Source organism: Echiichthys vipera, assembly GCF_963691815.1.
Source record: "Echiichthys vipera genome assembly, chromosome: 6".
Classification (NCBI taxonomy): Eukaryota; Metazoa; Chordata; class Actinopteri; order Perciformes; family Trachinidae; genus Echiichthys; species Echiichthys vipera.
This window is the reverse complement of record NC_139831.1, coordinates 10,367,756-10,394,254: the sequence shown is the minus strand read 5'-3', so window position 1 is coordinate 10,394,254 and position 26,499 is coordinate 10,367,756. Positions and strand designations below refer to the sequence as shown.

The window sequence follows — 26,499 nt, the reverse complement described above, 5'->3', positions numbered from 1 at the left end:
CCTCTGCTGGCAAAAATCTATTTCATTAGATTTACGCTGAGGCAGAAAATAACCATGTGCTGTTCCATCTCTTTGAAAAGCTTTGCTGCCTGTAAAACAGTAGAGCATCTTTGAATTTCAATCATCAGATTTTTTACAACTTTTTGGTCTCCTATCAGTTAAACCGGAAAAAAATTAACGGTTCCTTTACTGCTGAACACTGTACACTTAAAAACTGCTTGCCTGATGACCTCCTCTGATAACAGTGTTTTTTGACGTTCTATTGGCATTTGTCTCTTACCCTAGGCCCATTTGTTTTCACCCTCTAATGGAACAATTTTAGTGCGTAGTGACTTGAATGACTGGAATGCTCAATCAAACCAAGTTTTTTTCAGAAAAAAGTGTAGCAATTACGGCTGTTTATTGTTTATTCATAGCTATAGTTTAAAAAGTTATTCACCACGGAATTACCACAGAAGTTTGTTTTGAGTATTTTGGCAGGTGTTAATATGTCTGTCTTTGTACAAATGTTTTTATTCCGATAGCATCGCAACTGTTCAAGATACAGGTGGAACTTCAAGGTGTATAGTTGAGATCACAATCAATGCAGAGTTGAAAATGGGTGTGGTCAGAGCAGAGGGCCTGAGCCTCCCCACTTCATGCCCCTGGCAGAATAGCGCTGCAAGATACAGTCACAAAACTTTCTAGATGTGAAACAGGGATCAAAATGAAGATCGAATTTAGAGATGGGTGTGGTCCAAGCAAGAGTTGTACAACACCACTAGGCATTCACCCATTCAAGCTGGCAGTAGATGCTACCATGCAAACGTCCAACTGCTCGTCAGAGCCCAAGGGCACTTGACATGAAAACAGCAAGGGGCACACACACATATGTATATATATATATATATATATATATATATATATATATATATATACTGTATATATACATACAGATAATTAGGTCTTAAATCTTTTCACGTGAACAAACCTGTGTAAAGCCTGTGGCCTGCACGTGATTTCTGATTGTTGATTGCCAGAGGGTTACAGGGAGGTTGACTTAAAGGGATGCTGACAGTGATGTGGGGGGTTTGAATGTAATCAATGTAATCAAATGGCCATCTACAGTGGTTGGAAGTTGTACAATTCATTGGCCTCATTGATAAATGCAATCAGGCCTGGATAATTTCCCTAGAAAATCATCATTTACCCTGTGTTGAATGGCTACTTCAGACTTTCAGTCATCCAGTGCAGTTTCTTTAAAATACAGATTTCCACCTTGTTATCGTCTTAATGCAATATTTATTTCACCAGCATTCAAAATGATGCATATATTTTTGACTCAGTAATTCAAAATGTATTTGAGTTTTATAGCAGGCCTATCTATATTTAGATGAAATGTGATTGCTTGTTATTCTTAACCGTATCATTGATTGTTCAGTTTTTTTGTGCTATGTATCTATTGGTATTTAATTCATCACTGGACAGTTTAACTACAATAATATAACAATAGTTCATTTTTGACTAAAATGGTACAACCAATATTTTTGACCATGATGTCATTTACATCTTTGTACAGCATGGAGTACAGAAGGTCATTGCAATCAAGGCAACCATCATAGTCATCAGTTCAGTCATCACTTAATCGTATTGACTCTTACCTTGCTTCTTGTTATCCCCTTTGCTGATAGCGACTTGTGTAAAAATAGTGCAATCGTTTTGGGGGACTTTTTATAGCCAAAAGAATTGCCCAACAACTATGATTCAATGTCACATTACAGCAGAAAGCCATATGCTTATAGACTAGCTTGGAAGCAGAGAAGAGTAGTTGTCCTAATGGAAGCTAGAGGTTAACATTAATTTAGACTAAGTCTGGCACATAGAGATCTTCCCATATAAGTCTCTTCCTGTCTCGAGGGATTCAGCCATTGTCAAAGCCTGCCTGTCAATTTTGATGAATAACAATTAATTATTTTTATTTTCCGTGTGGACAGTGTTTGTAGATGAACAGGTTTCCCTCTGTGGCTGAAATCCCCTCGGAATGGAACATCTGAGGTCCGCAAAATTCTGCTGGATGACTTCACATTTGGACTGACCTTTGATGCTCCGTTCTATGGGGATTTCCGCCACAGAAGGCACACTGCCATGATACAAAGTTGATTCAAATGGTAAAGTATCCCTTTTACAATGCACTATGGGCACATGGCTGTACTGAGCAGAAGAAAAAAAGTGAATGTAATATAAGTAAGAAGATACTTGGTATTTGATACTTAGTATTAATCAAACTTAGTGCAGCTCAAAATGTTTATACATCCAAATGAAATTTAGGCCCGATTAAAAAAACATAACAAGTAAAACTATTTTGAACTAAAGTGTTTTTCCTTTATTCAACTATTAGCAGTTCAATGTATTGGTTTCTCAAACTGTATACTCACAGCATAAAGACTGCAGCACTGTATGAACACTGCAGAAATTAATTCTTGATACTATGAAATTCCTGCCTGGTCACAGTTATTTGACGCTGTATAATTATGAGCAAAAATTATTCACAATTACAGTTTTTATGACAAAGGAGCTTTTCTGCACCCATATCAACCCATTTCCACATTGAGCTAGAAAATGTGTGGTAACCACTTTGGTGCATCCTGCCAACATCATAACAATCATGAAATCACAAAATGAGAACAACTGCATGTACTGCATGCTTACTCTACTTGGTGTTGACGGTTTACCTTGCACAGCAGCTTGTTTCTTGCACTTTGTGGATAGTTTGATAGACGGACAGTTCATCCCATCACCTGCCAGGTATGTTTTGAAAGTACCTGCCCTTTCCCAAATAGTTACATATTACGCCTTCTCAGGTTCTTTGAAACAAACCGTCAGGTTAAATGGCAATGACTTCCCATCTTAATTACCTCCACCAATGCGATTGATAGCATCATCTTAAAACCATTTTAAATGTTTAAACAATCTTGATTAAATTTGTTTACAAGTTTGACCATGGGCTAAGGAACAAGTGATCATTTTGTATATAGCACTATTATTGTTGCCATTAACAAATCAATTTCTGTGACGACTCATGAACAGCAGATTTGTTGATCACAGTTTCAAAACAAATATGTCACTATGTAATTGTCTTTATGTATATTTTGATGTAAATCCAGACCCACAAGCCATTTTGAAAGTTTAATTTCCATTATACCACCTACATTGAATTATGTTAAGTGTGTGGCCTTTGTGAAAGTGTTACAGAATCTCAGTGTTTCTGTCCTTCAAGTTAACTGAAAAGTCACAGCAGTAGCACACAAATACATCTTAAGTTTTGAGTTCTATTCAACCAGTTTTATTCAAAAGAAAGAAAAGCAAGTACATAAATGGTTGATCTGTTACATTCTTAGGTCACTGAAAGTGAGATAAATGCTGCTCTATTTTTCTTCTAAAAGCACTGAATGAAGAATGCTGTTAAAATCATTACAACCTGAAGAACACATGAGGACAGTGTTTTTTTACCAGCGTCTACAGTAGCACTTTTCAGACAGTGAAGAGCTGCTAAAGAGACACCCACTCTCATTCAGGAACTCAGAATCTTTTTAAATGGATTGAGCTTGAGGAGATATATCACATTGAACTTATTAAATGATATGTGTTGTACACTACAATCTTTAACCTTGGTACTGAGTACTGGATCAAGTTGTTGTTTGATACTTGATTCTGATTGGACATTTACGGAATTATACGGTTTATTTCTGAATAGCACGCCTCTGCTATGCATAACAGACCCTCATGTAAGGGGACCCCTAAGCGTCATGAAAGGCACCCATAAATAAAAGGCATTATTATTATTATTATTATTATTATTAATAATAATAATATTATTGCTATTATTATTATTATTATTATTACCATTGCTTTGGACACCGATCTCTGATCATCATGAGATAAGATATGTTATGAGTAGAGAAGAAGACATCATTTTTATCTCATCTCATGGCTTTGTTTAATTAGTTTTGATTGCTTTTTAAATGTAGACATAAAATCCCTTATGTTTTATAGTAAATTCAACATTTCTATTATTTTTTTTGTAAATTACCTCCCCTAGTCCACCTGCAATGCCTGCACAGTTGGCCAAGGGACTGCAACACTCACTTTGGCTAATTGTAAGTAGTTGGGAAAGTTGTAGGCCACTGAATCTTTGAAACAGCATTTCTCCGATTTTTTTGTACCAATCTCTAGGTTAACAGTGGATGCCTAGTCCCTTGTATAGGAGGAACAGGCTTGACCATGTTTATGAAGGCCCTTGTACATGCAAACATTTATTCCTGTGCGGGATGCATTTATCATGTATGATACATATTGCCCTTTTTTAAAAGACATCAGGATTGTTGCGTGCGTGTATTTAAGAGGTTAACATATAGGGGATGGACCGGAAATGTAGAGGTTAATGTCAATAAAGTTTAAAAAAGAGCAAAAATAAAAAGTCAACACACATAGCGACCGCAAACGCGACAAGATGGATGGCTCTGAAAGAACATACTCACCTGCAATTACATGATCCTACCGCCAAAGATGCCGCTAGAAATAAAATATCTCCAATCTTAAGATAACAGCTTTAATCCAGCTGCTAAATCCGTGAAAATTTAGAAGTAGTCAATAGGATTCGTAAATCACTTAGAGCAAATCACAAATAATCATAAAATGGCTGCTGCAATTTGCCTGGAACTCTGCCTCGTAATCCGAATCAGATTTTCCCATAAAAATCTCCTTACGTTGATGCACAAATTGGGCAAGAAGTAAAAATTGTTCTTACATCAGTATTGTTTTTTGTTTGCACCTCTCACTATCTTCCATCATTATTGTAGTACAAGGCTACATGGGTTACATGAATGCTAATTATTAATGAGCTGCCAGACATCATAGAGTGTGACAAGTAGCTGCACATATACTTGATGAGGCAGTTAGCCTATGTATATTGTTCTCTGTTCAATGTTAAATCACTGACACTTAAGTTGGTATATACTTTAAGAAAATAAAGACTGCTTCAGTTTTAAGCTCAAACTCTCATAAAGATTGAAAGTCCCATATCATTTCCAGATTACAATAGCAGCCTTTGTGCTACATTTTTTTTAAAATTTGAATAGTTTCTTAAAACATTTTTATAATTTTATTATTTCTATACTGTTTTAGTTTTGCTCTCCAGGGATAGCCAATGAAACGGCTGTTAGTGTATCCATTTTAAGAAACTAATCTTGCAAATGACGTGTTAATATTCTGTATATTCATAAATGTACAATTGGATATTGAGACTATAACCATTTGAAATGTAGTCATAGAATCCACTATTTTCATACCCCTGACCCCATCTTAATAGCAGTGGCAAAGCCTTGAGAGACGTGCCATTGGCCAATTTGCCTCGTTAAACCTCCCCCCCAGAGATGAATATGTGCGCCCTGACAATAGGAACTGAGTCTGTGTGGTGATTCCACTCAATCAGGGGTGCACTGACAATCTGTCTATACAATCCGGGAAAAAAGGAAATATGACACAAATGTTCTCATAAATCTATTTAGTATAAGGCATCGCCAAGGGCAAAGTACTTTGGAGCCTGTGAGAGAGAAAATGGGGAATGAGGAGAAGGCAAAAAAAAAAGATGAACTCTGTGGATATTAATACCGCTGTGAATATATCTATTATCCACATTCATTTCAAGGCACTGCAGCATAATAAAGCAGTGCCCATTTCCCATTTAAACTCATAGCAGTACTTGGCTCTGTATTACGTAGACAAAATGCCTTTCTGGATGGAGTGGAACACGGAGGGGATCATTTGTCTTTTGGTTTCAGTGGAGTAGCAGGGAATCATAGGGTTGAGAAGATATTCCTTCATGCCAGTACTAGCAGGGTATCCAGCTAGTTAGCTGCAGAACCTTAAAGAAGAATGGATGTAGGTCAAGTCACACACTTTATTACTACTGCAATATGCATAAATGTTAATTATGTTATGCTCATTAGATGTTTGCCTGTGAAAGAAACCAAATAATTGCAAGTGACTTTAATACTTTGCACTGAAGCAATTGCTCCATTATTTATTTCACAGCTGACGTTAAACTCACAATTTAAAATAGACCACAGTGCGGATAATAAAAACAAAAAACACATTTTAAGAACATTTTGAAAGAGCCTCGCTTGCAGCCGGACTGTGCTGGCAGAAAGCTAGCAGCTAGCACAAAAGCAAAATGTATAGAATATATACATGATATTTGTGTTACATGTACATGTGTTAGTAATTGTTCATGCAAATGAAACCTACTACTTATTTCACATTTATTTTTGCTATCAATCATATCCCTTGGAATATGTTAATTACATTGTTGTTTCTTTTTTTTTATTGAATTGATAAGATCATGTCATTTTCAGGGTTTCAAAATGTTCAGGTAAAGCACACAGTGCAAACGGGTCTGCCTGATTTTTATTTTATTAGACTGGAATAAATGTTGGATTTGTGTCGGATTTGCACTGTTAAAATATTGCCACTGTTTTAGTAGCCTGTTAGTGCCTGTTTCTTTGTGTCTTAATATAATGTTAGAAATATGAAAACTGCAGGTCTGCTGCAACTCTGAGTTCAGACTGGAGACTTTTCTATTTGCCGCTGCTTTTCAGTTAACTGCACTGTAACTTCGGTAACTGTAGCCATCTTTTATTTTTAAAAATGCCCTTTCATGCGTTTTAAATATTTTATATGTTTTAACTGACCTTTTATATGCTTTAAATGTATATGTTGTATGTGTTATTTCCCCCAGTGCTTTTAATGTTTTATGTGAATCACTTTGAATTGCCTTGTTGTTGAATTCTGCTATACAAACAAACTTGCCTTACCTTGCCTTGCCTAACATGGCAGCCTATTTACAGTGCCTATAGGAAGTCATAATTACCCTTTGAAATAGTCACTTTTTTTGTTTTACTGCCTGAAACGATATTACATGAAATAATATATTTTTCAAGCATGATTTACACATTTTGCCTTACAACATTCCAGTTTGTTTGTTTTTTCAAAATTTCTGAAAATTAATAAAAAATGAAAAACTAGAATTGCAGGGTTGGAAAATTGATGAATCCCCAGATTTAATACTTTGTGGAGGCACCGTTTGCTTTAATTACAGCCGTCAGACTGTTTGAATATGTCTCTACCATGTCCCTTCCACCTTTGTGCACCTAGATTGGGGAATATTTCCCCATTCTTCCTGCAGAACCGTTCGAGTTCAGTCAAAATCTGTGGTGAGCGGTAATGGACTGCACTCTTCAAGTCCATCCACAGATGATCTAAAAGATTTAGGTCAGGGCTCTTACTAGGCCACTCTAGGATATTCACCTTCTTGTCCTTTAGCCACTATGTTGTTTTTGTGGCGGTGTGTTTTGGGTCATTGTCATGCTGGAAGGTGAACTACCTGCCCATTTTCAAGTGTATAGCAGAGGGCTGCAGGTTTTCCTTAAAAATTTGGGTGTACTTGGCAGCATCCATTTTCCCTTCAATCCTGACCAATTGCCCAGTCCCTGCTGAAGAGAAACAAGCGCTCAACATAATGGTGCCACCACCATGCTTCACTGTGGGTATGGTGTGTTTTGGGCTGTCTGCTGTGTTTGGTTTCTGACAAACATAGCAATTGGAGTTCAGCCCAAAATGTTCAATTTTGGTTTTATCTGACCATATAACCTTTTGCCACTTGGCATCAGAATCTTCAGTATGTTTTTTTACGAGACTGCAATTGTTGTCACATGCACAGATCGACCAAACTCTGCCATAAAGACTTATAACTCCTTCAAGGTCACCATGGGCCTTTTGGTAGCTTCCCTGATCAATCTTTTCCTGGCTCGGTCATCCAGTTTGGAGGGGCGGCACAATCTAGGCAAGGTCTGGGTGGTGCCACATACCTTCCACTTCTGGACAATACTCTAGACGGTTCTCAGAGTGATTGTTGTCTTTCATGTCTTTTAATATCCTTCTCCTAACTTTTGCCTATCCACAACTTAATCCCGGAGCTCTTTTGAAAGCATTTCTCCAACCATAGTGAATTATTTGTGTTACCATGCACTACTAGGAGTAGAATCCTCAAGGGACAGCTGATTTCATTCTGAAGTAATCAAAGTCACCACAATTGATGTCAGGTAGAGGCCAATTAACTTGGTGTGTAATCTGGAAGGGGATTGGTTATACCTGAGAGTGTTTATAAGGATTTTTCTAAAGGGTATCATCACTTTTCCAACCCTGCTATTCTAGTTTTTCATTTTTTGTTTATTTTCAGAAATTTTGAAAAAAAAAATTCACTTGAATGTTGTAAGGCAAAATGTGCAAATTATGCTGGATAAATATATATGTTTTATGCATTATCATTTCAGTCTATAAAATGAAAAAAGTGACTATTTCAAAAGGGTATCATGACTTTCTATAGACACTAGCCGGGAATGTCGCCACAGACACAGATATTGTTACAATGAAAAAAGCAACAAGTGTTTTCATTAGTCGGTCCTATGATCAATCCGCATTGCTTTACTTCAGTCTTTGATAGATAGTAACTTAAAAAAACAATTAAATCAATGAAAATCTTACAGAGCACATTTTTAAGGATTTTTTCCAAATGACTTCCACTTGTAAGTACTATTTCTGTGCCTTATTTCCAAATTATCCCCCAAATGTTGATCACAATCTAAAATACATAATATTCAATTTAATATTAGACAAAAAACATTTGCTGTACCTTCAGTGCTATTTTCCAATAGGTTTTCTACACATCAAAATTGAAGTCTCTAAGGCAGCATAGAGCCATATGGACCTGTGAAACTACAGCAAGGTGCATCAATAACCTTTGTGTCGATCCAATATCAGTAAAAGGTCATTTCAAAAAATGTGTTAATTGAAACAAAATTGTATATAGAAACATAAATCCTAGTAGCAACTTAGAAAACAAAACAAAAAAACGTTCAAGCAACTCTTTCAAATTGGAGAGAGTCATTTGATTCAGTAAAAATATCTAAAGCATACTTATTAAACTAAGATGTGTTAAATAAATTGCAAAAACCTTCAAGAAATAACTCAGTGCCTATTTGTGTAGGTAACCTGAGGTTTGCTCGTGCTGCTGTTGAAATGTTGTCTCTGTCTGTGTCTGAGTTTCATACACACACACACTCTGTGTGACAGAGATTATGAAGGTACTATGTTAGCGGTAACATTGTGAATGCAGCAAAGCAATGTTTGTATAGATTATTGTCAGTAATTAAATGCTTCAACTCCTCGAGACCCAATCCAAGCCCCTTTTGCTGCTACCTACAGATTAAGTTAACAACAACTTCAGCTCAGGCTCACTTTACAAACCTTTTAGGTGGACCAGCTATCCTCAACTTAGTGACAAGCTCCTCCCCCGGGTTTTGCTCAGTCAGAGCCAACTTAATCCAAATTTTTTTTGTCATTGTCGAAAACATACCTTTATTAGTTCCTCGAGTGGCTAAATTAAAGTGGACTGTGGGACCAGCCACTCAGATTGTCTCCTCCAAGTTTTGACCCCTGTACCACCCCCAACCCCGGCCCACCGCTTCTTAGGCTGCCAGGACTAAAAACTCTTTTTGGGGGAAAATCTATAAATACATAATCATGTATTTACTGAACATATTGTAATTGGCTACATCATTTGTTAAATGAAGTAGTCTGCAAATATTAAAATAAATAAATAAAATATAGTGTACTCCTATGTACACAAGAAAGGAATGTCTTATATACTAATGTCTGTGGCTTAATCCACTGTAAATTATCTCCCTTCTGCGTTACAACTCTTGACGGGGCACTCTCCAATTACAGGAGGCAGACACTCCTCTGAGGAAGTGAGCTGCAATATGCCATGCCATGTCCCCTGACCTACACCAGTGCTCCACAAGCTTCTTGTCATCGATTTTGATATCTGGCCACTTCTTTTTAATTTCAATAATGGTTCAGCTTAATAGTTTGGCTCTCTAAATTTGCAGCTTTCATTGCTGCTGTGATATGCAGCCACTTGAAAAATTGTGTGTCACAACAATGACTAGTAGTAACACCAACACCAGACCATCTTAACCTTTGAAAAAGATATAAAAAATAATCGATTTCACACTCAGTGAAGTTTCCCTTCTTAGATTTGTAGTCAAACTTTTCCATTCTCCCTTAGAAGTAATTGAATGACAATGTGATTTAGGTGCATATTAATATTCTCAGTGGGAATCCCATTTGCCATTTAATCGGAGGAATTAATAGGGTGTGGTATGAGGCTTCCAAATGTTCAGCATTTCAAGTTTATTGCAATTTATAAAGGTGGAAATTGCATCTAGGTAAACTTAAAGTCAATTTTCTAAACTGGGATATTTTTTAGGATGTTTCCATTGGCAGAGAAGACTATGGAAATTGTGAGAATAGAGACACAGTGTGATCATCACTTCAGAACACCAAACAGTGGTATATTGACCCAGATTACACATTCAAAACAATAGTGCAGTGGCTTTGTCTCTGTATGTCCTTCAGAGGCCCAGCCAAAGCCTGGATTTAGACGCCATTTGAAAAACGGTGGAAAGACCTGAGGATTTCACCCATGCACTCTCGCTGAGATTAAGAGGGTCTGTAAATAAGGAGAGAAATCCCAAATCTAATCTTTACTGGACTCAATAGGTAATACTTTCCTGCAATAAACAGCTTGCATTCCCCCACTGGTATTTGCATAAATGTAGCCAGCCCAGCAGGACGTTCCTCCATGAATATGTGCAGACCCACATAATATAAAGCGGTACACACCTCTTCAGCTAGTGGCATCGGGGTAACAGGCCCAGGTAGACGTCTCTGCCTATGCTTAAAGAACTTGGGTTATAAAATCATAACCTTCATTTTATCTCTCCCTAAGGGTAAAAAGGGTGGAGCCCGATGAACGCCCTGTCTCGACATAACCTAGCACAGTGGCCCTGACTGGCGAAAGGCCAGACACAGCTGCTGACTTACCCCTGTATAACCTAAGCCACAACAGCAAGGACTAGGGCCCGTCAGACCTTGGAGGGGTCAAAAGAAAAGCAGAAGACATCCCAGTCACTAGTTTCAAATCTCTCTCTCTCTCTCTCTCTCTCTCTCTCTCTCTCTCTCTCTCTCTCTCTCTCTCTCTCTCTCTCTCTCTCTCTCTCTCTCTCTCTCTCTCTCTCCAACACTGAAAAAGCAAATTGTGTTCCTATGTTAGAGGCATCAGGATTCAGCTAAATCAGTCAGGTGGTTTCAGTAAATTAGGTTATTAATATCCTGACTCTACTATTTATTCCCAAGTTTTAAACTTACTCTCAAAAGTAAGGATGTCTTTCAATGCTAAATAAATGGGAGTCAGTATGATTCACACAGACACTTGGATCTATTTTTTATTGATATCAGAAAGAAAAAATAAACATCAAGTTCCAGTGGATGGAATATGGTTTATTTAGGATAACAACATCTGAGCACTGTTTACCAAAGATTTGGCATGTTCGCTGTAGAATCTAGAAGATGGATGCACTTATGCTGTGTCCATTTTGTTATGTTTGGGGTTTCTGACTATCACACTGTTGGTTAAGTCATAGAAGTTGGATCAATGATTTCGGGGTTTACATTTGAGCTAGGTCAGCAACTGTCCATCTATCGTTTAGTGCTTTTCTATGCCGGAGCATACTCCTCGGAAGCTTTTTGTGTTTGAGAACTTATTATTTTTACATCAAAGGAATTTGGCAAAGGGTACTTGTATTATTGAAGGCAAAGACTTCACTAATACACAACCAGTGACAATCTTTGGAGTCCTGAGACCCAGATTTCCAGTTGATTTGACTGCACATTCAGATTGGCATGGTTAGATTGTTTTTAAAACATAGCTAACCATAGCATCACCCTCACACCAACACATAATTTCATGGAAGGCAAAACAGCGATGGCTGACACAATGCCATCATTTAAAGGTTCCACAGCCTGCTGAAGTATACTCATCCCTGGACCCTGAAAGTGATAGAGCAGGATTAGCAAGATCAGCCATTTAAATGGACAGTCCGTCATGAAGAATATTAGTAACAGTAAACAGACCTGTCTAGCTCCACCAGCTCAGCATGAGTGATGAGCTCTAGAGAATTTTTGTTTTTCCTTTTTTTTCTTACTCACTTCATGGTGGATGAGTTGTTCATTGTGAGACCAACACAACTATTCTCTCTACCTTTTTTTTTTTTTTCTCTCTGACCACCTCTGATTTCTTACATCACCACTTTGGCTAGCCAATATGAATGTAGACAGAGATGGACACATGCAGGGAGGCCAGCAACCCTGCTTAGCATCAGGTTCCACTCTGTGACAGCAGATTTCAATGAATGGTGACAGTGGGACCAGGAATGAGCATAATGCTGTTTGCCAGCCTAGAAATTCAGCCCGTCACAGTAGACCATTTCCCATGCTGAGAGTATTCCATGAGCTGAGGTGAACAAGGAAGCTCCATTTCAATTGCAACACTGTTTTTGCTCACCAGCCCAATTGGCCTTTATAATAGCTCTTATGGGTAACCTGAATTCAAACTAATTCATATCAACTAGACCTATATAATGACATACAGTGATTTAACTCAGGACACAGACAAAGCAAATCCGGAGGGTAGCTAGCCAGTATGCGTTTGCAGTAGAGGGAATGTCACCTGGTGCACCAGGGGTACATGGGGAAGCAGAATTGTTTATTTTAAAGTAATTACAAATGGCTGGTCCTGTTTTCTTTAAAATACATATTTACACCATTCAGATATTCAGGGTTTGGTTTTTGGCTCACTTGAAGAATGGATCTACAGTAGAAACCACATGCTTCTCAAGTGAATACCAGAGCTTGGGCTAAGCAATGATAGAAGCAGAATGATGTGTTTTTGTTGTGGTGAGAAGACTAACAATGGGCAACAATTCTCTAGCAGTAGGTAGATATTTTATAGGATTCGTAGTACTCCCCTTTCCTCGTCTAGTATATATGCCTTTTTTTTTACAATTGTGTTTAATTATAGAATACTCCACTCAAAGTATGTGGACTTTTCAAATATCTACCCCCATATAGGTTTGAATGGTGGCTCTGAAATGTTTGTAGCTCACTCATGTGTGGATATTGGCATCTATCCAGCTTGGATTCACAAAAGTTTCAGTAAATTCCAGTGGTAACCGAGAATGATAACAAAAAAACAACCCATATAGATCAAAACATTCTTGTAAACTTTTCAAACCACTCATGCAGAATAATCCACTTCTCTGCCTTTGATCCTTTTTATTCAGATAATTTGCTAAATCATCATAAATATAGTGTGTGTGGCTATGTTGTGGAAAAACAATGAGTGCTTCTCTGCAAACCACCTGCCTCATTCAGCAGCATTTGTAGGAGGCAGGTGTTACTCATATCAATTACAGTCATGTCTATGTTTCCCCTGCAGAAATGTTAATTATGTGTTGATAAAGAAGACATTTTTACATTTTAATTAGGCTTATTTGGCAACTATTTATTCATTTGCTTTTGACATGAGCGATGTTGTCATTCAGAACATTGCTGTACTACAGTGCCTCCTTATAGGGCCAGGGTGATACTCTTCCTGTAGCACAATGACTGATACAATCAAACTGTGCTCCTCAGGTCTTCCTTCCGATCCTTCCGATCTTCAGTGATTGGCTGTGCACATAACCACAATGCCAGAAAACTGCCTTCACTGTTGACACTATCACAAAGCTTGATTAACAGTATGCTTTGTACATTGATAGAAGCTTGTAACATGAGGTGCTGCAGATAACATGCTTTTGACCTGTCATAACAATTGTTGAGCAGCAACACTGTAGTATTATTGTACTGTAGCAGTCACTGACAGGACATTTCATTAACCATTAGATAACTTTAAAGTTGTTTTCATGGAGAAACTTCTGATAGCATGTCTTTCAGGTGATTCTGATAAGTAAGATAATGATGAGGACTGTTGTACAAATGAGCAGGAAATTGAGTTTTCTCTGAGGTGATTCCTGCCACCTCCAGATAAGGTCCTGTTGAGGCATTACTATAAAAAGTGCAGGGATTTGTAATATTGACTGACTAGCTGAAAGAGCACAATGTACAGTATGATATGTCCATCCTGTTAAGGATTTATGTAGTGTGCTTGTGTGATGGCTCAGTGGTGAGATCTATATTAAAAAGGCTCAGCTTGCCTTGTTAAATAGCCATTTTTACATTAGCACAGAGTTCCCTTCCAAGTTCTCCTCCACACACCACTGTTATTATATATTTTTAAATCCAGCAGAAGTGGGATATGAAATATTATTTCATATTCCAGGGATGACTGATTTGGTTTTGTCTGACTGAATTAAAATTCATGGAGAGGACCAAAGACTTGAAAAATAAACTCTAAGGACCAACATCATCTTTTTTTATTCATTTCACATCTCAGTCATGGCCTGAGTTTCATCTGATAAAATAACTTTTTTATTATTAATGTCATTAAAGAACAAAATGTTATCTTATAATAATCTAATGATAATTTAGAAAGTGCCACAAATTACCTTGCAAAACATACAGTGTTAATAAAATGACATAAAGGCAATAAGAACCGTAATATTAATAAACTAAAATCAAGCAAAATGTGTCTACAAGGGGAAGAAAGGCACTAACAAGTGCAGCCCAACTTGGCTGATTTTATAAATGGCAGTTTTGTTCTTTAAACACACACACTCCCAAAACATTTGGGTGGTAAAAAAATCTAGGTTAAAGACCAAGTATTGACTACTGTATGTAGGAGAGAAGTAAAATATTTAAATCACTTCTGAGGTTGTGTGATCCTTTTCACTGCCTTGAAAGTGAAGATTTAATGCTCTTGTCTCAGAATCATGTAGGTAGAAATGTGCTTAAAGTGTCTCTCAAAGATTAGGCATGGTGTGTCTATGTGTTGGTGATGGTGCACTGTTGGGTGTTATCCTCTTATGGTATTATTCTCCTCAGTGCCAGGCCTCCTGCAAAACTAATTGCTAGTAACAGGAGAAGACAACCTCGCTATGTATAAATAAATGGGAAAACATAGTATATAGATAGTTTTCCTGTTGGCTATGAATAAAGAAATGTATTCCAGACATGTACAGGCCTTAGTCATGGTTGTATGTGTTTTTTGTAACATTACAACAGAAAGGGAGTTTAGAGCTCTGATCTATTGTGCCAGTCATATTTATGTTTATCTTTATTGTTCTATGCACACAAATCACTCAATGTCATGTAGAAAAATGAACATCATACCAGACTTGATATTGACCTTAAAAGGCAACAGATAATTTACCGACTAGGTGGTCGTAACAGCCTCTGTTTTATTCTCCATTTCTTCCCACACTTTCTGCCTCTATTGACCACTGATGGAGAAAACGTGTTTGTGGCTCAAATGCTGTCATAAGAATCTGGGCAGCTCTTGCCAACTGCTGTTCGTCAGTGGGAGTGGGAATTGATTTTGGATACTAAATTGGGTCATTTGTATCATGGGTTGTCATCAATATATAATATAAAAGCATGGCCTGAAGCAAGCATTGCAGGACTGCTCATTGGTGTTTTACTAGACCCAGAGGAGCCTACTCCCTTGTGCCCCTTTCATTTAATGCATACTACTACGTGTGAAGATTCCACCATCACCAGTGATTTATATCCCCAGAGGAGCAAAGACTTAGCCGTGCATAGGCATTCACTGCCTGTATTGCAGCATTTATATGACGTGCTGTTTTTTTTCAGGGTCTGCCAAGACCATGCTTATCTGTATCTATTATGTAATATCTTCCAGTTATTTGTTCTTAACATGCCACCCTTGATGTTTCTTTTTTTGCCATTCTGGGAAATTGTGCACTGTTGAATGTCAATGTAATCACAGCCATATTTTTGAGGGGAAACAAATATATAGAACCATATATATATATATTAGTTAAATTATTACTATACAGTGTTTACCCTAGGTTTGGGGGGGGGGGTATTTCTATCAAAAATGCAGATATGTTTTTCCGCATCGGGGCGGAACTCTGCCATTGACGATACAGAGAGCAGAGGAGAATTGTAAACATGCAACCATATTGAGACAGAAAGTACAGGCCGTCATGTAAATAAGAGGCTATTTAGTTTGATTAAGGACAATATATAGATCTGTTCTATAGGAAAGGTATCCTTAATAGATTTAATTTATCCTTAAATGAATTCTGTTGTGATCTGGTGCTGTTGGGCCCCTGAAACTGGTTAGCGAGATGTGGTTGTGGCCCCTACAGGGCTCCAGAGGGCCCCGGTCAGTGAGTCATTGGTTGATTTAAGTATTTCACTCCCAGAGTAATAGGAAATAGAAGCAGTACAGAAGATAAGCTTGTCAGTGCACATACATTTTCTGAAATATAACACATAAGAACAAATGCATGAAAACGAATTATTTCTTATATCCAGCATTATATAAGCATTTAAGAACTGTCACTTAAATCTGCATCTTCTCTACATCAGTATTAAACACAAAAGGCAATAATGTTAATGTTAATAATATCCGAACCACATTACCTAAACATTTACAGGAATACAAGGCAGCTATAGAAGCTAGCCAGTTAGCTTATCACTTAGCGCAACTAGTTTGGGATCAGACTAATTACTGACATGTGTGTCTTACAGCAGCACAATGAACAAACTTAACTCAGTGCATACACTTAAGTAAAACAACAAAAAATCATTAAAAAAATCCTGCTATAGTGCTTCATGAATCTTGTCACAGTAACATCATAACTTGTATCATCAGTGACTAACTGCACTGCGACCAGGGTTCAAAAAATAACTTTTTTGATCACCAGGCAATCAGAATTTCCACTAGCCAACTTTTTTCCAGTCTATCTATCTATCTATCTATCTATCTATCTATCTATCTATCTATCTATCTATCTATCTATCTATCTATCTATCTATCTATCTGTCTGTCTGTCTGTCTGTCTGTCTGTCTGTCTGTCTGTCTGTCTGTCTGTCTGTCTGTCTGTCTGTCTGTCTGTCTGTCTGTCTGTCTGTCTGTCTGTCTGTCTGTCTGTCTGTCTGTCTGTCTGTCTGTCTGTCTGTCTGTCTGTCTGTCTGTCTGTCTGTCTGTCTGTCTGTCTGTCTGTCTGTCTGTCTGTCTAAAATACATAAATCTTAATATACACAGAAAGTGCAAAACTTTCATTTCAAGCTTGAAGCTAAGGATATTGAAACAATGAAATGATCTGAACCCCATAGAGAATCTCTGGAAATCCTTGCCAATAAATTAATGGATAAGAAACCCACTATAGTTACCAAACTGTGTAAGAGACTGCAAGAAGAATGGACCAAAATCAAACCAGAGCAGTGCGAGGTATCTAAAAGTGTTCTCTAATTTTGCCCAATGTTTTTTTCACTAAATAATGTTATAGTTAAAGTGCCTTGGTTATTTAAAAAATAAAACATGGCAGTACAGCAGTTGTACAGTCACAGCCGATATTCAATCAAATTCTGAACAATAAAAAATAACAGTATTTCAGAATAAAGTATTTATAATTTGTTCTCTAATTTTATTAATATTGTGAACTACAGTAATTTATAAAGCATTGTACCTACAGTACAGTTCTGTCATCTCTCTCAAGTATTTGCAGTTGTTTGGCTCAATGTTCTAAGGGACATGACATATATGATATGACAGACCTGATGCCACCACAACTGTAACCGAAACGTTTTGTACCTCACCAGTTTTTCTCATCTAGTATATTTTTTAATGTAGGATGGAAACAGGTACAGTTGTTTCATATCTGCTAGCCAAACTCTTGTACAGTACAGACCATATTGTGTTTGTTTGGTTTTACGATGTGAATCATGCAGATATCCTCTAATTTTGTCCTCAGGCTTTATGGGATGAGTTTAATTTAGCAGCCAGCCCTTTATTTCCAAAATAAATGTAACAGGTCCTGACTGTGACCTTTCTCTTACATGTTGATGATTTGCATTTTCCACCTTCTTTTTTCCAGCTCTGTGATATGGAGTCACACTGTGTGATCCATATTCAAATATTATTTAAATCAGTTGCACTGCATTTGCATTTGAAATTGAGGATTTGAAGCCAGGTCGCCTGCATACTGATCAGAGGGACAACCTTCATCTGAGTGAGGGTTGATATTGCAAATAAATGGGACATGGTTTTAATAATTGTCGTGAAAGAAGTGTTCTACAGTGTTCACACTGGCATAAAAGAGTGTTTTTCCTCCCATGTAAAGAATATGATACCATAATCAATCCTTTTGCTTTCAGCTCAGGAAATGATTATACTCCCATCAAATATAGAGACCCAGCAATGGTGTTTCTTTATAGGACAAAATTACCCACAAGATCATGGCTTGTTCTCACACCAAAATACATTTCACGGACAGGAAGAAAAAAACAAACAAACAAATATATATATATATATATATATATATATATATATATGTAACTTATGCTTTTTCACATTTGCCTATCTATTGTGCTGTGCAAGCCAAATTATGTTATATGGCAGCTACATACAGAAACAAATGTAAACAGGTATTACTGACGTAAGCGAATGACGTCTTTATTTTTATGTTTCATTAAATTTGATCATACTAATTCTTGGCAGTAACATAACTGAGCTTGAAAAGAAATGTATTATATTTCAATGAATCTTCAACAATAAAGTTGTTCTTTATTCTACAATTGTTGCTGGGGGTTTGACCTTTTCCTTCCTTGCCCATGCACAGTGGACAGTAAGGTACTCGTCCCAGTTTTACCAGAGTTGTGACACAATTACTCTACACTGTATTTCAATACAGGCTCAGCTTTAGCTCAAATCCTAGATGGGTACTATATATGGGGTGGCATTCTAGTCTGTATGGCCTAAACAGACAGACTATAATGGTTCTTTGTTCCAGGCCTTAACTAGGTTAAATTATCCTGTGAAAATGGCCTATTTATCATGGCGGTCAATGAGAAACTGCTCTATTATGAAACATGCCCCTAGTGGCCACTCGGCGAACTAATTTTTGCACTTCCGTATTGGACCAACCAGGAAGTTGCTGTGGTTGGGGCTTGGTCAGTATCTTACACTAAGGGGGAGGAGCATCACAAATAGCCAGTGGGAATCACCTAGCATGCTGCTATTGCGGGTTAAACCATCATGTGTGCGAAGCCTACACTCACATCTTTGTCCCTCTTAAAATATAAAGTAAACAGAAAATCCAGGCACAGGGCAGGGTCTCTGCAGATACAGACACCACCACACACTTCTAGCGGGTCATAAGTGATGAGTGAGAGGTATCATTTTTGTATTAGTTTATACATTGTTTGTATGGATAACACTTCATATTATACTTTTAAAGCCATCTTCACATACTACTGTTCTTTCCTGTTCAATTATTCATTTGCATTTCAATTTATGTATACAATCCAATGTTGATAATAGATACATTATAGTTGGACTTGATTCAAATGTTGTGCCAAGAAAAATCTGTGTGCCAGTTTCATGGGCAACCACAATTCAGGTGCATAGCTGTTTTTAGTTTCCCCCTCCTTTGCCTTGACATGGCATACCAGCTGAGACCTGCTCCTTACCGAAAGGTCTGTTTTTATTCCTCCAACTGAAGCAGAGGTAAGGAGGGACAGAATCGATCGTTGCGGGCCAAATTGAACCTGTGTCGAGCTGCAGGCAGCCACGAGATAAAGCCTCTGATGGTGTCTGCTGTGTTTATCATCAGGTGGCCTTTTCTGTGTGTGCTATGCTGCGATTTTGATGTGTTATGTCATAATAGGGGAGCCACCATTCTTTGGAGGCTGCCAATAAAATCGCAGACAGAGGGGATTATGTTTCATGTCAGCCCATTATTGTTTCCAGCTTCCCTTGTACACTTTTTTTTTCACCTTGAGAGGCTTTTGTTTCGATGTTGATGCTTTCTACCCTGCTTTGCCTTGGTCCCCTTTATGTTCATATTCAAGCAGCAATGGTTGTAACATGATGCTCTTTAAATGTGTTTGCATTTGATTTTCTGGTGCGCATCTACTCAACCACAGAAATCCCCATGTCATGTTTTATGACTGCAGTGCGAGCAATAGCAGCTATCAATGTACTTTTTGACCAGTTCACTCTGATAAAAAGACCTGTTCCCCACAAAAGTATATCAGTATCTCAGTTAGATACACAGTTGTAACACATGCAGTAGATATTCCTTAGCCATCTGGTAGTATTGAAGATGGCAGCAAAATGCTTTTATTGCTACTGACTGTCCTCTGCCAAGCCTTCTCCCTCCACCAACAGGGATAATTTGCCACTGTGAGTGTAAAACCTTGGCAGATGATGCTCATACAGTATGTTGGGTCTGCCTTGGACTCAGATATGCCCTGACAGGGCATTCTCTCTCGGGCTTGTCTGACCCTTGCTCGTGGTTTAGTCTTAAGAATGTCTGTTCCAAGATTGCCTGTCCTACCAAGAACTCTCATTGTGAGCCACTACATACTCAGTGGAGTGTGATATCTCTCTTTCACCAGTCGTTACTTGGGATGACCACTTAAATACTGCCCACCTGTTCCTAGAGAAGGTGGGCAATAGCCTTGTAAGTAATCAGGCAGGCCATTAGCAGGAAATGACAATGATTTCAGTAGGTTTATAGGCATATTTAAAGCTTTCTTCTGTGAGGAAGATGATGATAGCCTCCTCTTTCTGCCCCTGGGCTGTTTTCAAGCTGACTCAAGTGCAGAGAAGAATTATTCCAGTGCTTCTCAAGCATGCAACATATCCAGAATGTGTATAGTAGCTATCCCTTAGCCCATTATACTGACATACATCCCCACTCCTTGGTTTAAGGGAAAATGGGTTGAGGGTTAAACTTTTATTTTCATAGTGACCTACAGTATATTCTTGGAGTAGTACTGTGCATTGAGGGCAATGACAGCTTTCAGCAAAGCCTTAAGCTGTTGGTTATTACAATAGGCTGATTGGCTGCAAGCTACAAACCCCCCCCTAACTTATGGCTGAATGGGAGCACACATTGAAGCTGCCTTGGGCTACAAGATAACAGCACAAACACCCGGGTACTGTATGCCTTATGCAATTTTAGTTCCCTAATGTTTTTGTCAGCCCTATGGCGCCTAGCGCTTAACACCTGAGACAGCCGACTCTTAAATGGCAACAGCTTTCTCTCTGTCCACAGTGCGCTCATATTTTTTCTTTTTTCTTTTTTAAGCTGTTTTTTAGGGGGGGGCACTATGTTCCAGGTTTTTTCAATTTCGGAGATTCTTAAACAAAAAAAGCAAAAACCTTTTTTAAAACATAGTTTTTAGTGTGAGGCAGACTGATGTAATATTAGGTCCAGAAGTACCATTGGTGCAATTTTTTTATTTATTTATTTTTTTAACACCCGGGTCACCCTCACTTAGAGACACTTACACTGCTACAGAAGAATTATTTTGTCACTAAAGCAACATTTTAACATGGACTGGGACAACAAGAGTGTAATATTATTTTCTCTATCATTTCAATCTACAGTATGTTGTTGGATTTAAATTTCATTGATCCTGGATAGTTCTGGTGAGTTAAAGAACTCTTAAAACTTAATGAGACACATTCTAACTTCATATGGCCACCCTATATGTTAGAACTTGTCATTACTAACCCTTTCTGTTGGCCTGGGGACGGTGCAGTCTGGCATGCATTTTTTTAACATGTCAGTGGTAAATGGACTGCCCTACTCTACCTTAACCATTAATCATAAATGAACTACCTAACAATTTGCTTAATGAACTGCCTAACAACAATCTCACATAACACTTGCACACCGATGGCAGCAAATCAGTTTGTTTAGGGTTCAGTGATAACAGATAATCCCAGGTGGTCTTCCATCCAAATATCAACCAGGCACAACTCTGCTTAGCTGCAAAGATTGAACAAGATCCAGTGTCCTCTGGGTGGTATGGTTGTACGCTTTTGAGGGTGTAATGATCCCAACCCTTTCTGCCGAGACACACTGACCAACTAGTGAAAGTTACTAGTGCAGCATCAGTAACATGATCCCTCTCTGGTTTCCTAAACCAAGGCCGTATAGAAGCACTACACAGATGGTTTTGATATTGAGTTATTTCCCTGCAGTGGATGACAAGTGTTTTTCTTCCATGCCACCTGGGTGCTCACAAGAACTGCGTAAAAATATGTGAAATTTATATTAGATATGCCCATTTTGTTATATTTGTGTATGTGTGTGCGTAGATGTGTGCTTATACATCACAGTTTTCACTGCCAAAGTGACTTTCAGCATGCTTTTCTAAAATACATTGATTTATACTAGAGCCTGATTGTCTCATACTTTTCCAGCAAGACAATCAATGTCTCTGTTTTCACCCATCTACATTCTATGTGTTTTGGTCATGCTACATACATCACAGTCTTGGGTTGCTCCCGACACTCTATTCAGCTACTCTATATGGGGGGATGGGGGATAAAAACAAGAAAACCAGCCAGTTAATTCATCTCCCAGCTCGAAAGTCTCATTACACTGCTGATGAGTTTAAGGATTGCCTGAGGTGGAAAGGGGCTGTGTTTATGGCTTTGCAATCGTGCGTACCGAGTCTCCTTGTCTCATGTGGATGGAACACAAAAGACACTCCAGCCAAATTAATACTGAACACATCCCTGCTTAAATACTTCATGATTGTACACTTATTTAAACATATGTTTCTAAAGAGATGTTATGTCCTATGAAGTCCTTATATGGCCACTGCTAAATGAAAACAGATATGGTTTGTGAGAGAATTGATCTGACCTTTCTCGCCGTGTAAGGGATATGAATCTCTCCCCATCTACTTCATCAACATGATATAGGGACACGGGGAATCCTAATTTAGGAAGTTACATGTAGGTCGCAGAAAAGCTACAAGCAGAAGTGGAACAAGTATATGTAATATGCCCTGCATTTTTAGAAACAATCTACAATACACATACATTTTAGCAATTAATTGAAACGCACTGTACATATTTTTCTTTTCAAAATATGTACAGTGAATTTAAAGAAAAGTGGACTTAAAGGCATTTATACAACATTCTTTAATTCCTTTCAATTGCAAAGTTTGCTTTCTTGAATGCACATGTATGGGATGCTAAGGTTAGGATGATGGCTCTAACATACCTTTGCTGTATTTATACTGAGGACTGTGCCTTTACCTAAATAATTAAAAATGTATTCCTGCTTCTGCCAAATACCTTGTACCAACTTCCACATTTTCTAGTCAGTGAGCCTATTTAATGCATACCTTCCTCTCCCCTGCTCCCAATGCTGTTAGGGAACAACCATAACCAGTCAGCTGCACTGGAAGATAAAACCAATATGCTGAAAGGATGTGACCTACCATCTGACAGGTGCCTCTTTAATATGACTGCTCAGTTTAAAGCCAATCAAGAAGAGCCTGGCTGTCTTTTCTCCTCCAGTGTACACATCATTTACATCTAAATCTCATCAATAATCAGGGATGGGGACTGCAGCAATTGGCATGATTGCCAGAGTCCATAGACCAGTGCTTGGAAAATGTAAAGGACTGCTGTCTGCATTGATGGATGGTGTAAATCGAAAACTGAATGGTAAAGGGCCGACATCCCTCATTGTTGAACCACTGGACTGCTGGGTAGTGTGGTCGCTTGGGACCCACAGCGTGAGATGTAGTGTCTGCAGAAAGACAGGAATTTTCCTTTATGTAAGCAGGGGCTAAATGTAATTACAAATAACAAGTACATGGCAGCTCTTGGAACCACCTTTGTTTTAAAATGTATGCAGTGCCATGATTTTTTTTTTAGTAATGGAGCCCCATTGTCTGTGACTGAAGACTCACATTTAAAAGAATTGAATGGACGGTTTTGAGAGACATGCTTATTCACTTTTTAGAGAGTTAGATGAGAAGGTCGATACCACTCTCATAACCGTCCATTCAATATGAAACTGTTGTCAGGAGACGTGGTATACAAAATATTTTTTTGTTTAATTGTATAAAAAAATATATTTTGTACAGAAACAGCTCAGCACATAACCCCAATAAAACTGCAACTTGACATTTTTGGATTTTTTAATGGATTAAATAAATAACCTATTTAGTGAGTTTTAGAGCTACTTTTTTGAAGTTGAAGTAGAAAGTAGTAGAAACAATAAGGGTGTAAGGGCACACTAAAGTCATGATTCGGTACGTACCATGGTTTTGAAGTCACGGTACGGGACAGGACAGAATGGTTCATAGTTAATGGGGGAAAATGAAAAAAACTGCTTTGATGTCAGAACGAACATAAGTTTAATTAGTAAACAATTAAACACAACAGATAAACAGTTTTATCTGTCAGTATGAAACATATGAATAAAGTGTATAACAGTATTAAAAATACTGCTGCAATTCTCCAATAAATAAATAGTAATAATAATTAGTAAATAATTGCAACTGCAGCATTAACTTAGGTTATGGCATTTTCTCATTCTGAAATTCAGAGGTAGGGGTTGTTGAAATGGTGTCGGGAGCTAGTTTTACACAGCTTGGTTTTTATCACAGCATTGGTGATAATAACACCTGGATTGTGCCTTTTTAAATGCGTTTGCATTCAAAATTAACTTAGTATCTTTAGTTTTCCCATACTCGGGATTTGAATGAGGGGGACGTATGCAAGCTCCGGTTTCATGTTGTCGTTCAACACACAGTTAGCTCTCTGTTCGCTAGCCTTCCATCCCCGCATCCTGTGCTACGGCTATGCTGCTACTGCTCTGCTACTTGCTGGCTGCTACTGCGCACCCATGCTGCACACGCGCGGGCCAAGCCATAGACTAAACAGGTCCGGAGGGTCGGCGACTTCAATATGACTGTACATCCGCCATATTAATGCCATATTTACAGACCCCGGTCCACCTCTGTACCCGTCCAGAATGTTCTGCATTGTGACAGTACAAGTATGTGTATCGTTACACCAAGATACACTAACATTATATCAGAAGTATATCAGAATCGAACTGTCGACCCCTGAATCCCCAAGGAACTCATTTACCTACAATGTAAAAAATGTGTTGAAAAAGGTCAATGTTTTTTTAAAAGAACAGTATGATTGCAGTAAAAGAGCATAGTAAAAGTGTACTTCCAATTTTTACTCCTGAAAAAATATAATATAATCTGTAGTATAATCCATGTCAAAAAGTATAAAAATCTATTTGAAAAGGCATATTAGCGACCAAGTGCAAAAGTAAGGAGTAGGATAAAATAAGAAAAGTGCAATCCTACAAATGATAATAATTTGTGCAGTGTAAAACTAAAATGTTTTCTTTTTGGAGGAGCTGATATATCATCTGAGGATGAATTTATTGAGAGATATATAGACCAAACTCCTGTAAAAATACAGTTACTGTTATAACAGTGGGAAACATAACGTAATTTCAGTTTTCTGCACAATCTGCTACAAAACAATGACTAAACTGTGCTTGCTGCTCAGTGGTCTGCACTGAAACTGAAACTCAAAATGTTCTTTCACTAACCTTGTAGCACAGCATTATAGAGTGACAATTTTGATAATTGCTACATTATCAGACATCCTCAATCCTCCAAGATCTCAGTGTTTAATTAAGAGCCTTGTTAGAAGTTATATCTTATTTTCACAATTGCTATAGCTTATTTATGCCATTACAAGAAAACATATCAAATAGGGAAATAAGTAATTTCAATTATTAGTCCTGATTAAGAATTCTTATTTATAAATGATCCGTCTCAACCAAAGAGAAATGTTTAAATAAAATAACTTTAGTCAGATTTGTGTAAATATGCCCATACAAAGAGGTTCCTCTGTCTGGGAACAATATCTCTCACAGAGGGAGCTCTTGAGCTACAAATGGTAACGTAACATAAACCCAAATGACAGCAGGGGAAAGAGAGTCTGAGGAAAGACGTGAGTGACTAAGATGCAAGATGAGGGAGAGGCAGGAAAATCTGAGCTAGATGTTTTGGATGTGAATGTGTTATAGAGCGGAAAAGAATAAAAGGGTGAAGACTTACACTCAAGGCAACTACTATACCTCACTTACTCCCTGCCAGTTGACCTTGATGCTGCTATTAATGAAAACACACCATCAGAGTCCCACTGAGATTACTTAAAAAGAATGACATTTGATAAGCATGACAAATAAACTTAATTTAAAGAAATGTATTATTTCATCTTTATTTTGCTAAATGTTTAAATAGCAGTAATTTGGGTTCTATTATAGAAAGTAGTATATCACTAAAATTTAAAGATGAAGTTCTGTATATCAAAAAGCAGGTTATCATCATGAGCTGGGTGTCCACTTCTCAATCTGACCACTGAAGTTCAAATCACTCCTGACCTCTTGTTCCTCAGAGAAACATAACTGAAAAGGAATCAGGGTCACCATAAATGAATGTATCATTTTTATTATTAGAGGTCTATGCACTGCTTGTGGGTGAACCCTATAATCTTTCACTTATTAATTGTAATAGTCA

At 37.8% G+C, this 26,499-nt stretch overlaps 1 protein-coding gene across 9 annotated transcripts in view; it reads left to right on the top strand.

Moving 5' to 3' along the window:
* Nucleotides 1-26,499, top strand: part of diaph2 (diaphanous-related formin 2) — a gene marked incomplete at its 3' end in the record, with an annotated part of 383,236 nt that overhangs the window by 243,245 nt on the left and 113,492 nt on the right. The window lies entirely within an intron of this gene.